Source organism: Pristiophorus japonicus, chromosome 9 (genome assembly GCF_044704955.1).
Source record: "Pristiophorus japonicus isolate sPriJap1 chromosome 9, sPriJap1.hap1, whole genome shotgun sequence".
Classification (NCBI taxonomy): Eukaryota; Metazoa; Chordata; class Chondrichthyes; family Pristiophoridae; genus Pristiophorus; species Pristiophorus japonicus.
In genome coordinates this window covers 38,053,202-38,067,739 of record NC_091985.1, presented here as the reverse complement: position 1 = coordinate 38,067,739, position 14,538 = coordinate 38,053,202, and positions in this window count along the sequence as shown.

Here is a 14,538-nt window from a genome sequence, read left to right as displayed (position 1 = left end):
GCCACCTTCATTTGGTGCTGAAGCAGACCTGGCTCTCTTCTGTGAGCCACCCTGCCGTGCACAATGTGGAGGAGGCGGTCCACTGCCAGGACTGACCCCATTATTTGCAAGGTGTGGCCTACTCTGCCAATGCTAGCTCTTGGAGCAAGGTTCGGTATTGCAGGCTGTGCAAAGTGAAGCCCAGGATAAAGATTCAAAGCATCGACACTCAATAACAATTTGGCCGACAACAGTGGTGCAAAGCCGCAGCGTGCCTTTAAAGACCACTGGTGGTTTCGATTTTAGATTGGACACCGACAAAAAAAAAAGGGTCGCTTGCACCAACAAGCGGTCGACCGACTATTTGAGAGCAATGTCACTTCCAGGGTGGGGACCAAGTGGTATGCACTCTGATGATGTCATTATCGCCGAGTGCACAGGAGCAAGGCGGATGTGGGGGGGAACGGGCCTCAAAAAATCACACGGGCAATGTCCTGATCGTCGGAGCGGAAACTCATTTCCATCCAGTTCTGGTCTTAAATTAGAGAGGCAACTTCATCCCCTAGCTTTATAATTTCTAGATCATCTCAGTGTTGTAATCCTGCACAAAATGCACATTAGGATGTTTCATCACTGTCGTCTATTGTTTCTTAACCCTGTTTCTGTCAACTGATCCCATCACCTGCACTTGCAAAAACACTCCAGCTACAATTTGGGTAGTTATCATTGGTAATGGAAGATATTAATTCTGATGATAAACCTACAATACTGAATATCTGAAAAGGAGGAAAAGTGGAGGAAATATATTATTAAAACTGTAGTTTTTAAGAGTGAGTTCAAGACTACGAACTTTCCTCTTGTTTATGATACTCTCTATGCCACTCCTTTGCAAAATGAACAGAGGTTTTCAAAGGGACGGATTTTGCTGTAGAAATAACAGTGAGGGTAACAGCGCTCATCATACAGCAACTTCCAGCAACTGCACATGCACAGTTAAACACAGAAATCAGGATGTTGCTGTCTGAGTTGCCCCGCTCCCCCAGAAGCTGCACAAGAATGTTATCTCGCCAAGAGACTCAATATTGAAATACATGGAACGGCATGAAGTTGCTGTGCTTACATGATATATACCCATTAAACTTGCCAGAAAAGTAAGGGCTTGTCCATTCCACTGCACAGTGTGATAAGTTTTAATTACTGCCAAATAACCTCACTGGCAATGAAAATTAACTTTTACAAGTGCGGAGTGTCATCCCTTCAAATTTTAATTAGTGTTGGAGATTTTTTTAAATGTCAGTTATTTTTTTTCTACTTTTTCTTTTATCCTATCTTTCTTTCACTTTCTTTATTTCACTTTCTGTCGCTGATTTGGCATTGAATTGAATATTCGAACTTCCACTTCCTGGCTCACATTCTGTCCTGTTCATTTACAATTCTTCAATCTGATTGTGTATCTCCTTAACCAGTTGCTTGTCCTGTTCACACAGATCCTAGATCCCCTCTCAAATTACTGTAAGTTCCAGTGCAAAATCTCATAGAAAGACTGGGGGCAAGCACAAGTGGCACCGTTTGTTTGCTGCTGAAAGCAAAATCCGGTCCATTATTTTCTTAATCATTTCCCCCAATTTTCTTTCCCCCCTTACAGTCCAGTCTAACACATTAAGGTACAGTTCTATGACTGCAGGGCACCTACCCGTGCCTCCTGTAAGTAGCTGTTATCGGTATGTAAATTTTGAGTGAAACATAGAAAATAGGTGCAGTAGGCGGCCATTCGGCCATTCGGCCCTTCGAGCCTGCACCACCATTCAATAAGATCATAGCTGATCATTCACCTCAGTACCCCTTTCCTGCTTTCTCTCCATACCCCTTGATCCCTTTAGCCATAAGGGATCTAACTCTCTCTTGAATATATCCAATGAACTGACGTCAACAACTCTCTGCGGTAGGGAATTCCACAGGTTAACAACTCTCCGAGTGAAGAAGTTCCTCCTCATCTCAGTCCTAAATGGCTTACCCCTTATCCTTAGACTATGTCCCCTGGTTCTGGACTTCCCCAACATCGGGAACATTCTTCCCGCATCTAACCTGTCCAGTCCCGTCAGAATCTTATATGTTTCGATGAGATCCCCTCTCATCCTTCCAAACTCCAGTGAATACAGGTCCAGTCGATCCAGTCTCTCCTCATATGTCAGTCCTGCCATCCCGGGAATCAATCTGGTGAACCTTCGCTGCACTCCCTCAATAGCAAGAACATCCTTCCTCAGATTAGGAGACCAAAACTGAAAACAATATTCCAGGTGTGGCCGCAATAAGGCCCTGTACAACTGCAGTAAAACCTCCCTGCTCCTATACTCAAATCCCCTAGCTATGAAGGCCAACATACCATTTGCCGCCTTCACCGCCTGCTGTACCTGCATGCCAACTTTCAATGACTGATGTACCATGACACCCAGGTCTCATTGCACCTCCCCTTTTCCTAATCTGCCACCATTCAGATAATATTCTGCCTTCATGTTTTTGCCACCAAAGTGGATAACCTCATATTTATCCACATTATACTGCATCTGCCATGCGTTTGCCCACTCACCTAACCTGTCCAAGTCACCCTGCAGCCTTTTAGCTTCCTCCTCACAGCTCACACCGCCACCCAGCTTAGTGTCATCTGCAAACTTGGAGATATTACACTCAATTCCCTCATCCAAATCATTAATGTATATTGTAAATAGCTGGGGTCCCAGCACTGAGCCCTGCGGCACCCTACTAGTCACTGCTTGCCATTCTGTAAAGGACCCATTTATCCCGACTCTCTGCTTCCTGTCTGCCAACCAATTCTCTATCCACGTGAGAATGCTGGCAGGCTGTCCAACCACGTAGAGTATCACTGCTTATTGCAATCTTCTCCCTCATTCAGTACCCAAACATTTTCAGTATATTCATTGAATACCAATCAAGAGTGGATACCTTGGCTAGCTTTCTCTTCCCTAGTCAGGGGTACTATAGCCATCTGCAGCATAATGAACAATGCCCTGCTGGGTTCATACTTGGGACCTCTAGCTCACACCTCAGACGTTACCAACAGACATTAGCACAGATAATCACTTATTTTCTACACAACAATATACTGAAGCTTTTACATTGTATAGACACTGCTCGTCAATTGTAGGAAAATAATAATTCACATTGCCTAAATTAAAATACACTGATCTTTATACAAGCCTTACACGGTGATCTGTACTGAATGCAATGAGTTGTATTGGTGTAACAAGCACATGTGAAGAATCCTCTTGATGCTAACATGGCACTGCACCAACTAAGATTCCCCAGAGCTACAGCATATCCTTCTCTTCAACTCAGAATAAGGCCATTGGACAAATATAGAATTCTACTGCAAACCGAGTGTCCTCCATCCACTGCTACAAGGATTCCTGCCCGACTTTTATCAGCAGAAATCAAAGTCATTCAATTCGTAAGTTTCGAAGTCAACAATAAGCATTCAACAAAAAAATACTTTTGGTTGCACTTTCAAATATAAGCAAACAAGAGTCATCAGTGCTGCAAATCACCTGCAGATGTGCTTTAACCTGGTTGTTGAAAAGAGTGTAAGTAGGTTATGTCCACAATGTGTACTGCCATTTGCTCTGCCCTGTCCAAGTCATCTCCCTCATAGCCTGTCAAATAAGACCTTATAGTCCTATCATTGTTTTCCATGCCACAGAAAGAGGATCAGAAAAATCAGAGAGAGTGGTGAGCCTCAGGCATGGAGAAAACAGAATGAGGAGCAGGGGGCGGGAGTGAGCCTTGGTCACAAGGGGAACAATTTTAACTCACAAGCGTAAAACATGCAGGCAACTGGAGGCAGACCAAGCCATTTTACTGCCCGGACCTCATTTACATGCAGCCGGCAAGATGTGGCCGCTTCACCAGTTGCGGGAGGGCAGGAAATCAGCTGGTTCCCACGCTGAGTCAGCTGACAGTCGGAGACTAGGGGGGAGGGGAAACGACCTGAGCGTCTTAGACAAGTCAGCAGCAGGCTGGAATTTGTTCTGTGAGCCCAGGTTGAGTACTCCGTGTGCACTTCCTGGCCCCAACCAATAAAAAAATACATAAGTGAATATGGTCCCAAGGACAATGAAGCCAAATAGAGCAACATATATCTTAGATTACTAATTCTGACCTCTAAATATTCAAGAAACATCAATTTCCTTCACTGTAGGCATATGTAATTCGTATAATTGTAATGTATCTGAATCAAGACAAAAAAAAAGACAAAAGATGGCTTTCATCCATTTTATTAAAGGGAGTAAAGGGTTATAGGGAGTGGGCAGGGAAGTGGAGCTGAGTCCATGATCAGATCAGCCATGATCTTATTGAATGGCAGAGCAGGCTCGAGGGGCCATATAGCCTACTCCTGCTCCTATTTCTTATGTTCTTATTACACACGTAGTATGGGAATTGTGGGGATATTTTTAAATCCCCACACAAGTAATGGCCAAATCAGGGCGGCAACAAATATGCATAATCACTGGTCCATGTGGATTTTTGTTTAATTTTGCAGAATTTTCTTTTTTCCAGCTACATAGTAATAAAAATGTTTTGGGGAATAGGAGTTGATGCGCAGATATCAATTTGTTCACTTTCTAAAATTGCCATTCCTCTCAGTCAAAATGGTTGTGGAATTGCATTCACTTCACTTCACAAAATGGTCATTCATTTGTGTTCAAAGTAGGTGTCAGTGTGATCTAGAATCAATCCATCGATCTATACAAAAATCTGATGGCAGCACATCCCTAAAAATTAAATTTTCTTACAGGCTGCAAGTGGCGTTTAACTGTAGTGCCACTGAGAATATATTTACAGAAAGCATCTGACACCACACACTAAATATTGCCAGCCCATGTATTTCTCCTCCACTAATGTGCATGCAGCTTGAAAATGTAAAGTAAAGAAGCACAAACCATTTGATATTTCCATTCACAAGTCTGCATGGAAAGATCCGATTTTCAACTAAAATCAACCAAGAGAAATGTTGAATATCCTCACACACCATGTCAAATAATTGAAGTTTAATATCTTCTTCATAACTTACAGGTAGTAGCTACTCCCAGTTTTATTTATCAATAGAACCAATACATAAAATCCCAGAGAAAGTGTAGCACCTGGAGTTTTTATATATACAAACGAACACTGGCAGAAAGACAATGCCAAGAAAAACTAAAACAATCTTTCATTGGAAAAACGAGTATATGTACTGCATAAGTACTCCCAGAATCCCATTAGTAATCAAACAAAGCCCCCAAGTGTTCATCCATGTTTTCACATCTCCACTATTCAACTGTTCTCTGAACAACATTCTTATGAAGTGTCTCCCTACCCCACCAACAGCTCAGAACAACACTGGGATGAAGGGATGCACTTAAAATGGAGATTGCACTTAATAACAGTAAGACACTTGGAGCTAAAATATTGGGTTGCTCAGCATCACCCATTAGCGCCCGAGAGGGGCGCTAACGGGCCGCAAAGCGCTTACTGGCCAAGCGGCGCACTGTCAGCGCCTCCCGCGACCTTCAGTGGCGGTTTAACGGCGGCGCTAAGAGTTAGCGCTGCGCACTCTAGCCCCACCCACTTGGTGACGTCAATAAGTGTGCAACGTCCCTTTAGTGCCGCGATCACCGAACTTGAATGGTATCGCCTGTCGTAGCGCCTGGTGCTAATCCAGACAGGGAAGGCCACGTGCTGAAGCTGCTCCAGGGACGGTATTTCAATGGATGAGCAGTTGGGTGTTTAAAATGGACTTTATTTATATTCATTTAACACGCTTAGCTGTTCAACACTTGTTAATTTAAACATTTCTCCGTCCCTTTTTTTTCAGTTTTTGGATGGTCCAGCTGACCTCCCCTTTAGGTGCTAGGATGCTGGTTTCCTAGCACCACAACTTTACCAGTGTTCCTGCGATAGCGCCCCAAAGATCAGGGTTCGCACCCTAAGACGAGTGTGGAACGCTTCCCTTAGTGCTCCACTCCCCTTTTAGTGCGCTAAAGATCAATATCCCGGTTAGAGATGCTAAATATCGCCTGGCACTAAAGTTATCAACCAGGCAGTGTTACCACCTCAAACCAGGCTATACTGAATTTTTAGCACGTACATTATCAATAGTAAAAAAAAATTGAACAGCCATGAATAATTTATTACCAAGAAAAAGACAGCATACCAGTGACTTTAAAAAAAGGAAATTTACATTCTTAGAATATATTTCCAGAAATGCTGTTATGGGGAAGGACTAACTTTATTACATTCATGTTATCTACAGCGGTTAGTGTTCCTGCGTCAGATGGGTGAACATCGCTGCCATTGCAGTGCCTGCCTCAGGTGAGGAGTTGAGAAATTGCCACAGTGCACTGCCATAGCACAATTGGTTTCTAGTAGCCAAGATGCAATTTTAACAAGAATCCAGTATTGAGTGATATACTGCACATATACTGTACAGCAAGCTGCGATTCCCCAATTGTCAACAATAGCTCCGCCTTTTGAATGCAATGTTTCCTTCATACTAACAGGAGCTGTATAATTCTATACCGTTCTCTATTATGTTACACAACTTTATTTACATTGTTACATCATGTAATTCCAAAGAACAAAATGAGACATTCTTGAAGGATGAAAGCTGATATGGTTTTAAATGGAGACAGTATATTTGGAACAATATGTTAAGATTACACACCGCAGAGATGAACATTGTGTTAGCTGACTAATGAACTGGAGGAGAGCAATATCCAAATGTTAATATCAATTTATGAAACTGCAGCACTTCCAAGCTTGCAGGTGAAGGAAATTGCTTCTGTGACCTACACAAGTTCTGACTTTATTGTTTCACTTCATTATTTGTCAAATCGAGACAATTAGTAGGAAACATCGGAGCTCATGAACATAGACCATTCAGCCCCTCGGGCCTGTTCCGCCATTCAATTAGATCATAGCTAATCTGTATCTTCTCCCTCTACCTGCCTTGGTTCCGTAACCCTGAATAACCTTGCCTAACAAAAATCAATCAATCTCAGTTTTGACATTTTCAACATTTTCAATTGGCCCCCAGCCTCAACAAACCTTTTAGAGGAGAGTTTTCCAGATTTCCACCACCCTAATCACTGGCAATTGTAGCAGTTGGAGTATAAAAGGTAGAAGGGAGAAAAACACACAATGGAGAGAGGAAAGAGAAAGTGATTTTGGTTAACCTTTTGCTCCTTCCAGTGTCTTGAGCCCGAAAGCAAGAATGAAGTGGTTCAATGTATTCATGCCAAACAGCTATGGGGATAATGGGTTGCTGATGATGCAGTCTTGCATGGCAGTTCTCTGGGGAGGGTATTGTTGAGGCCACAGCTGGAATACTACATAGTTTTGGTTTCCATATTTACAAAAGGATATACTTGCTTTGGAGGCAATTCAGAGAAGGTTCACTAGATTGATTCCAGAGATGAGGGGGTTGACTTATGAGGAAAGGTTGAGTAGGTTGGGCCTCTACTCATTGGAATTCAGAAGAATGAGGTGTGATCTTATCGAAACGTGTAAGGTTATGAGGGGGCTTGACAAGATGGATGCAGAGAGGATGTTTCCACTGATGGGGGAGACTAGAACTAGGGGACATAACCTTAGAATAAGGGGCCGCCTATTTAAAACTGAGATGAGGAGAAATTTCTTCTCTCAGAGGGTTGTGAATCTGTGGAATTCGCTGCCTCAGAGAGCTGTGGAAGTTGGGACATGGAATAAATTTAAGACAGAAATAAACAGTTTCTTAAATGAGAAGGGAATAAGGGTTTATGGAGAGTGGGCAGGGTAGTGGAGCTGAGTCCATGATTAGATCAGCCATGATCTTATTAAATGGCGGAGCAGGCTCGAGGGGCCGTATGGCCGACTCCTGATCCTATTTCTTATGTTATCTGATAAGACAAGTGCCACTCCACTGCAGTATTCTGCACAGTACCGGTCGCATGTTGTACTGATTTCTTTAGCTGGGAGTTTCACAATTTAAATTAATATGTGTTTCGTTCAGTTTTGACATTCCATGAATGTTACAACACATGAATGAATCTTCTCTTCAACTGAGTTCAGCAGCAATTGGTCCCTGCCAAAGCAACAAAGGAATTCATATCTGTTTTCAGAATAAGTAGTCTTATTCTAAACCTACTAGACGCGCGGTTTTCGGGCCACAAAGTGCACCTAAAAAAAACTTACAGATTCTCCGGCTCCCTGCTGGTCCTCTGGAGCTGGGTGCGGCGCAGCACGAGCTGTAGGGGGCGGAGCTAGGTCCCTGCGCTGAAAACAGTGCTGGGACCTCTGCACATGCGCGCTACAGTGGGCGCGCATGTGTATTAGCTCCAGGCGCCCAAAACTGTGGGAGGGGCCCGAAGCACACAGCCCCTAGCCCTGGCCGAATGGCCTCACTGGGGCTGCGTGCATAAGGCTGCCTCCCACGCCCAGCTCCTGCTGCCTCTCGACCCGACTCGACTCCCGCTTCCCCCCCCCGCCCCCGGACCGGACCCACCCCCGACCCGACTCCCGCTGCCCCCCCCCCTCCCCCGGACCGAACCCGACTCCCCGGACTGGACCCGACCCGCGCTCCCCCCCTCCCCACCCCCACCCACCCGACCTCCTTCTCCCTCCCCCTCCCTCCCTCCCTCCCCCATCCCGACCCAAACCGAACCGACCTCCCTCCCACCTCCCACCACCCCCCCGACCCGACCCGCGCTTCCGACACCCCCCTCCCCCCCACCACTTGGACCGGACCCGACCCAACCTGAGCTCCCTCCCCCCGCCCCCTATCCCATCCCGACCCGAACCGAAATGACCCGACCCGACCTCCCTCTGCCCGCCCCCGACCCGAACCGAACCGACCCGACCCCCCCTCTGCCCGCCCCCCACCCCACCCCCCGCCCGACCCGAACCGAACCGACCCGCCCCGTGCTCCCTCCCTCCCCCCCCCACCCGAACCAACCCGACCTCCCTCCTCCGCCCCCCCCCGACCCGACCCGTGCTCCCGACCCACCCCCCCAGACCGGACCCGACCCGACCTCCCTCCGCCCACCCCCCGACCCGACCCGCGCTCCCGACCCCGGACCCGACCCGACCCAATGCCACCTACCTGGAAATCTGGTGCTGGGGACGGGCCCTTTCAGCCTCCCTCCCCCTTCTCCTTCCTCCCCCTTCTCCTTCACCCCCCCCCTCTCCTTCCCCCCTTCTCCTTTCCCTTCCCCCCTTCTCCTTTCCCTTCCCCTTCTCCCCCCTTTCCCCTTCTCCTCCCCCTTCCCCTCCCTCCCTTCCCCTTCTCCTCCCCCCTTCTCTCCTCCTCCTCTCCCCCCCTCCGCCCCTCCCCCTTCTCCCCCATCCCTCCCTCTACCCCCCTCCTCCCCCTCCCCTCGCTGTCAGAAACACAGACACTGACAGACAGAGAGTGAGAGACACACACAGACAGACAGAGAGATAGAGACACTGACAGAGCCACACTGGGGGGGGGGGCATCCCAGCACGCTGTTGGAGGGCTCCCGGTGCTGCAGTCGGTAAGTAGAAAATGTTTTATTTATTGATTTTTAAAAAATATATATTTCTTATTAATTTTTTTTGATTGATTAATTGGTTGATTTATTGATGTTTTTATCATTTATTATTGATGATGGCTCTTTATTTGTAAAACTGAAGTGTTTAATGTTTGTAAACTTCCCTTTAAACCCCGCCCCCCCCCATTCCCTACTCCATTCTAAGTTAGTTTGAAGTAAGTTTTCACTGCCGAAACTTTGAAAACAGGCGTAAGTGGCCGGACACGCCCAATTTTGAAAAAAAAATTCTGTTCCAAAGTGAAACTGTTCTAACTGACTAGAACTGGAGCAAACTAAATGCCAAGAATATGAATTACTAAGATACTCCGTTCGACACCAGTTGCTCCAAAAAATCAGGAGCAACTGAGGCCGAAACTTGGGCCCAATGTGTGCATATCAAGGAAGGCTGCAAGGATCATAGAATGGTCACAGCCTAGCAGGAGGCCATTTGGCCCGTCGGCCAGCGGGTTCTCTGCAAGAGCACTTTCAGCTAGTCCCACTCCCCTGCCCTTTCGCCATAGCCCGGCAGTTTTTTTTCCTTCAGGTACTTATCCAACTTTGAAAGCCATGATTGAATCTGCCCTCCACAATCCTTTTAGGCAGTGCATTCCAGATTCTAACCACTCGTTGCTTAAAAAAGTTTTTCCTCATGGTTCTTCTGCCAATCTGTGTCCTCTGGCTCATAGAAAACATAGAAACATAGAAAATAGGTGCAGGAGTAGGCAATTCGGCCCTTCGAGCCTGCACCGCCATTCAATAAGATTATGGCTGATCATTCCCTCAGTACCCCTTTCCTGCTTTCTCTCCAGACCCCTTGATCACTTTAGCCGTAAGGGCCATCTCTAACTCCCTCTTGAATATATCCAATGAACTGGCATCAACAACTCTCTGCGACAGGGAATTCCACAGGTTAACAACTCTCTGAGTGAAGAAGTTTCTCCTCATCTCAGTCCTAAATGGCCTAGCCCTTATCCTGAGACTGTGTCCCCTGGTTCTGGACTTCCCCATCATCGGGAACTTTCTTCCCGCATCTAACCTGTCCAGTCCCGTCAGAATCTTGTAAGTTTTATGAGATCCCCTCTCATCCTTCTAAACTCCAGTGTATAAAGGCCCAGTTGATCCAGTCTCTCCTCATATGTCAGTCCTGCCATCCCGGGAATCAGTCTGGTGAACCTTCGCTGCACTCCCTCAATAGCAAGAACATCCTTCCTCAGATTAGGAGACCAAAACTGAACACTATATTCCAGGTGAGGCCTCACCAAGGCCCTGTACAACTGCAGTAAGACCTCCCTGCTCCAATACTCAAATCCCCTAGCTATGAAGGCCAACATACCATTTGCCTTCTTCACTGCCAGCTGTACCTGCATGCCAACTTTCAATGACTGATGAACCATGACCCCCAGATCTCGTTGCACCTCCCCCTTTCCTAATCTGCCGTCATTCAGATAATATTCTGCCTTCGTGTTTTTGCTCCCAAAGTGGATAACCTCACATGTATCCACATTATACTGCACCTGCCAAGCATTTGCCCACTCACCTAACCTGTCCAAGTCACCCTGCAGCCTTTTAGCGTCCTCTTCATAGCTCACACCACCACCCAGTTTAGTGTCATCTGCAAACATGGAGATATTACACTCAATTCCTTCATCTAAATCGTTAATGTATATTGTAAATAGCTGGGGTCCCAGCACTGTGCTCTGAGGCACCTCACTAGTCACTGCCTGCCATTCTGAAAAGGACCCGTTTATCCCGACTCTCTGCTTCCTGTCTGCCAACCAGTTCCCTATCCACGTCAGTATATTACCCCCAATACCATGTGCTTTGATTTTGCACACCAATTTCTTGTGTGGGACCTTGTCAAAAGCCTTTTGAAAATCCAAATACACCACATCAACTGGTTCCCCCTTGTCCACTCTACTAGTTACATCCTCAAAAAATTCCAGAAGATTTGTCAAGCATGATTTCCCTTTCATAAATCCATGCTGACTTGGACCGATCCTGTCACTGCTTTCCAAATGCGCTGCGATTTCACCTTTGATAATTGATTCCAACATTTTCCCCACTAGTGATGTCAGGCTAACCGATCTATAATTCCTCACTTTCTCTCTCCCTCCTTTTTTAAACAGTGGTGTTACATTAGCTACCCTCCAGTCCATAAGAATTGATCCAGAGTCAATAGACTGTTGGAAAATGATCACCAATGCATCCACTATTTCTATGGCCACTTCCTTAAGTACTCTGGGATGCAGACTATCAGGCCCCAGGGATTTATCGGCCTTCAATCCCATCAATTTCCCGCTTTATAAGGTTATCCTTCAGTTCCTCCTTCTCACTAGACCCTCGATCCCCTAGTATTTCCCGAAGGTTATTTGTGTCTTCCTTCGTGAAAACAGAACCAAAGTATTTGTTTAACTGGTCCGCCATTTCTTTGTTCTCCATTATAAATTCACCTGAATCTGACTGCAAGGGACTTACGTTTGTCTTCACTAATCTTTTTCTCTTCACATATCTATAGAAGCTTTTGCAGTCAGTTTTTATGTTCCCAGCAAGCTTCTTCTCATACTCTATTTTCCCCCTCCTAATTAAACCCTTTTGTCCTCCTCTGCTGTATTACAAAATTCTCCCAGTCCTCAGGTTTGCTGCTTTTTCTGGCCAATTTATATGCCTCTTCCTTAATTTCCCTTGTTAGCCACGGTTGAGCCACTTTCCCCGTTTTATTTTTACTCCAGACAGGGATGTCCAATTATTGAAGTTCATCCTCATGATCTTTAAATGTTTGCCATTGCCTATCCACCTCTAAGTATCAGTCGCCAGTCTATTATTGACAATTCACGTCTCATACCATCGAAGTTACCTTTCCCCAAGTTCAGGACCCTAGTCTCTGAATTAACTGTGTTACTCTCCATCTTAATAAAGAATTCTACCATATTATGGTCACTCTTCTTCAAGGGGCCTCGCACAACAAGATTGTTAATTAGTCCTTTCTCATTACACATCACCCAGTCTAGGATGGCCAGATCTTTAGTTGCTTCCTCGATATATTGGTCTCGAAAACCATCCCTAATACACTCCAGGAAATCCTCCTCCACCGCATTGCTACCAGTTTGGTTAGCCCAGTCAATATGTAGATTAAAGTCGCCCATGATAACTGCTGTACCTTTATTGCACGCATCCCTAATTTCTTGTTTGATGCTGTCCCCATCCTCATTGCTACAGTTTGGTGGTCTGTACACAACTCCCACTAGCGTTTTTTGCTCTTTGGTATTCCGTAGCTCCACCCATACAGATTCCACATCATTCAAACTAATGTCCTTCCTTACCATTGCATTAATTTTCTCTTTAACCAGCAATGCCACCCCACCTCCTTTTCCTTTCTGTCTATCCTTCCTAATTGTTGAATACCCCTGGATGTTGAGTTCCCAGCCTTGGTCACCCTGGAGCCATGTCTCCGTGATGCCAATTACATCATATCCGTTAACTGCTATCTGCACAGTTAATTCGTCCACTTTATTCTGAATACTCCTCGCATTGAGGCACACAGCCTTCAGGCTTGACTTTCTCACACCCTTTGCACCTTTAGGATTTTGCTGTAATGTGGCCCTTTTTGCTTTTTGCCTTGGGTTTCTCTGCCCTCCACTTTTAATTTTCTTCTTTCTATCTTTTGCTTCTGCCCCCATTCTACTTCCCTCTGTCTCCCTGCACAGGTTCGCATCCCCCTGCCATATTAGTTTAACCCCTCCCCAACAGCACTAGCAAACACCCCCCCCGCCCCCCCCCCCCCCCCCCCGCTAGGACATTGGTTCTGATCCTGCCCAGGTGCACACCGTCCAGTTTGTACTGGTCCCACCTGCCCCAGAACTGGCTCCAATGTCCCAAGAATTTGAATCCCTCACTTCTGCACCGCTCCTCAAGCCACGTATTCATCTGAGCTATCCTGCGATTCCTACTCTGACTAGCACGTGGCACTGGTAACAATCCTGAGATTACTACTTTTGAGGTCCTACTTTTTAATTTAGCTCCTAGCTCCCTAAATTCGTCTTGTAGGACCTCATCCCGTTTTTTTACCCATATCGTTGGTACCTATATGCACCACGACAACTGGCTGTTTACCCTCCCCCTTCAAAATGTCCTGCACCCGCTCTGAGATATCCCCGACCCTTTCACCTGGGAGGCAACATACCACCCTGGAGTCTCGGTTGCGGCCGCAGAAACGTCTATCTATTCCCCTTACAATCGAATCCCCGATCACTATAGCTCTCCCACTCTTTTTCCTGCCCTCCTGTGCAGCAGAGCCAGCCACGGTGCCATGGACTTGGCTGCTGCTGTCCTCCCCTGATGAGTCATCCCCCTCAACAGTACCCAAAGCGGTGTATCTGTTTTGCAGGGGGATGACCGCAGGGGACCCCTGCACTACCTTCCTGCCACTGCTCTTCCTGTTGGTCACCCATCCCCTATCTGGCTGTCTAACCTTTACCTGCGGTAAGACCAACTCACTAAACATGCTATTCACGTCATTCTCAGCATCGTGGATGCTCCAGAGTGAATCCACCCGCAGCTCCAGTTCCGCAATGCGGTCTGTCAGGAGCTGCAGCCGGATACATTTCCCGCATATGACGTCGTCAGGGACACTGGAAGCGACCCTGACTTCCCACATAGTACAGGAGGAGCATAATACGTGTCTGAGCTCTCCTGCCATGACTTAACCCCTAGAATAACTTAATTAACTTAGCACTAATGCTCAAGGTTACTTACTGATAAAGAAAAGAAAAAGAAAAAACTACTCACCAATCACCAGCCAATCACTTACCCCCATGGCTCTCGATACTTACGCCAATGGGAATAGTTTCTCTTCATCTACTCTGTCCAGACCCTTCATGATTTTGAACACCTCTATCAAATCTCCTCTTAACCTTCTCTGCTCAAAGGAGAACAACCCAAGCTTCTCCAGGCTATCCACATAACTGAAGTCACTCAT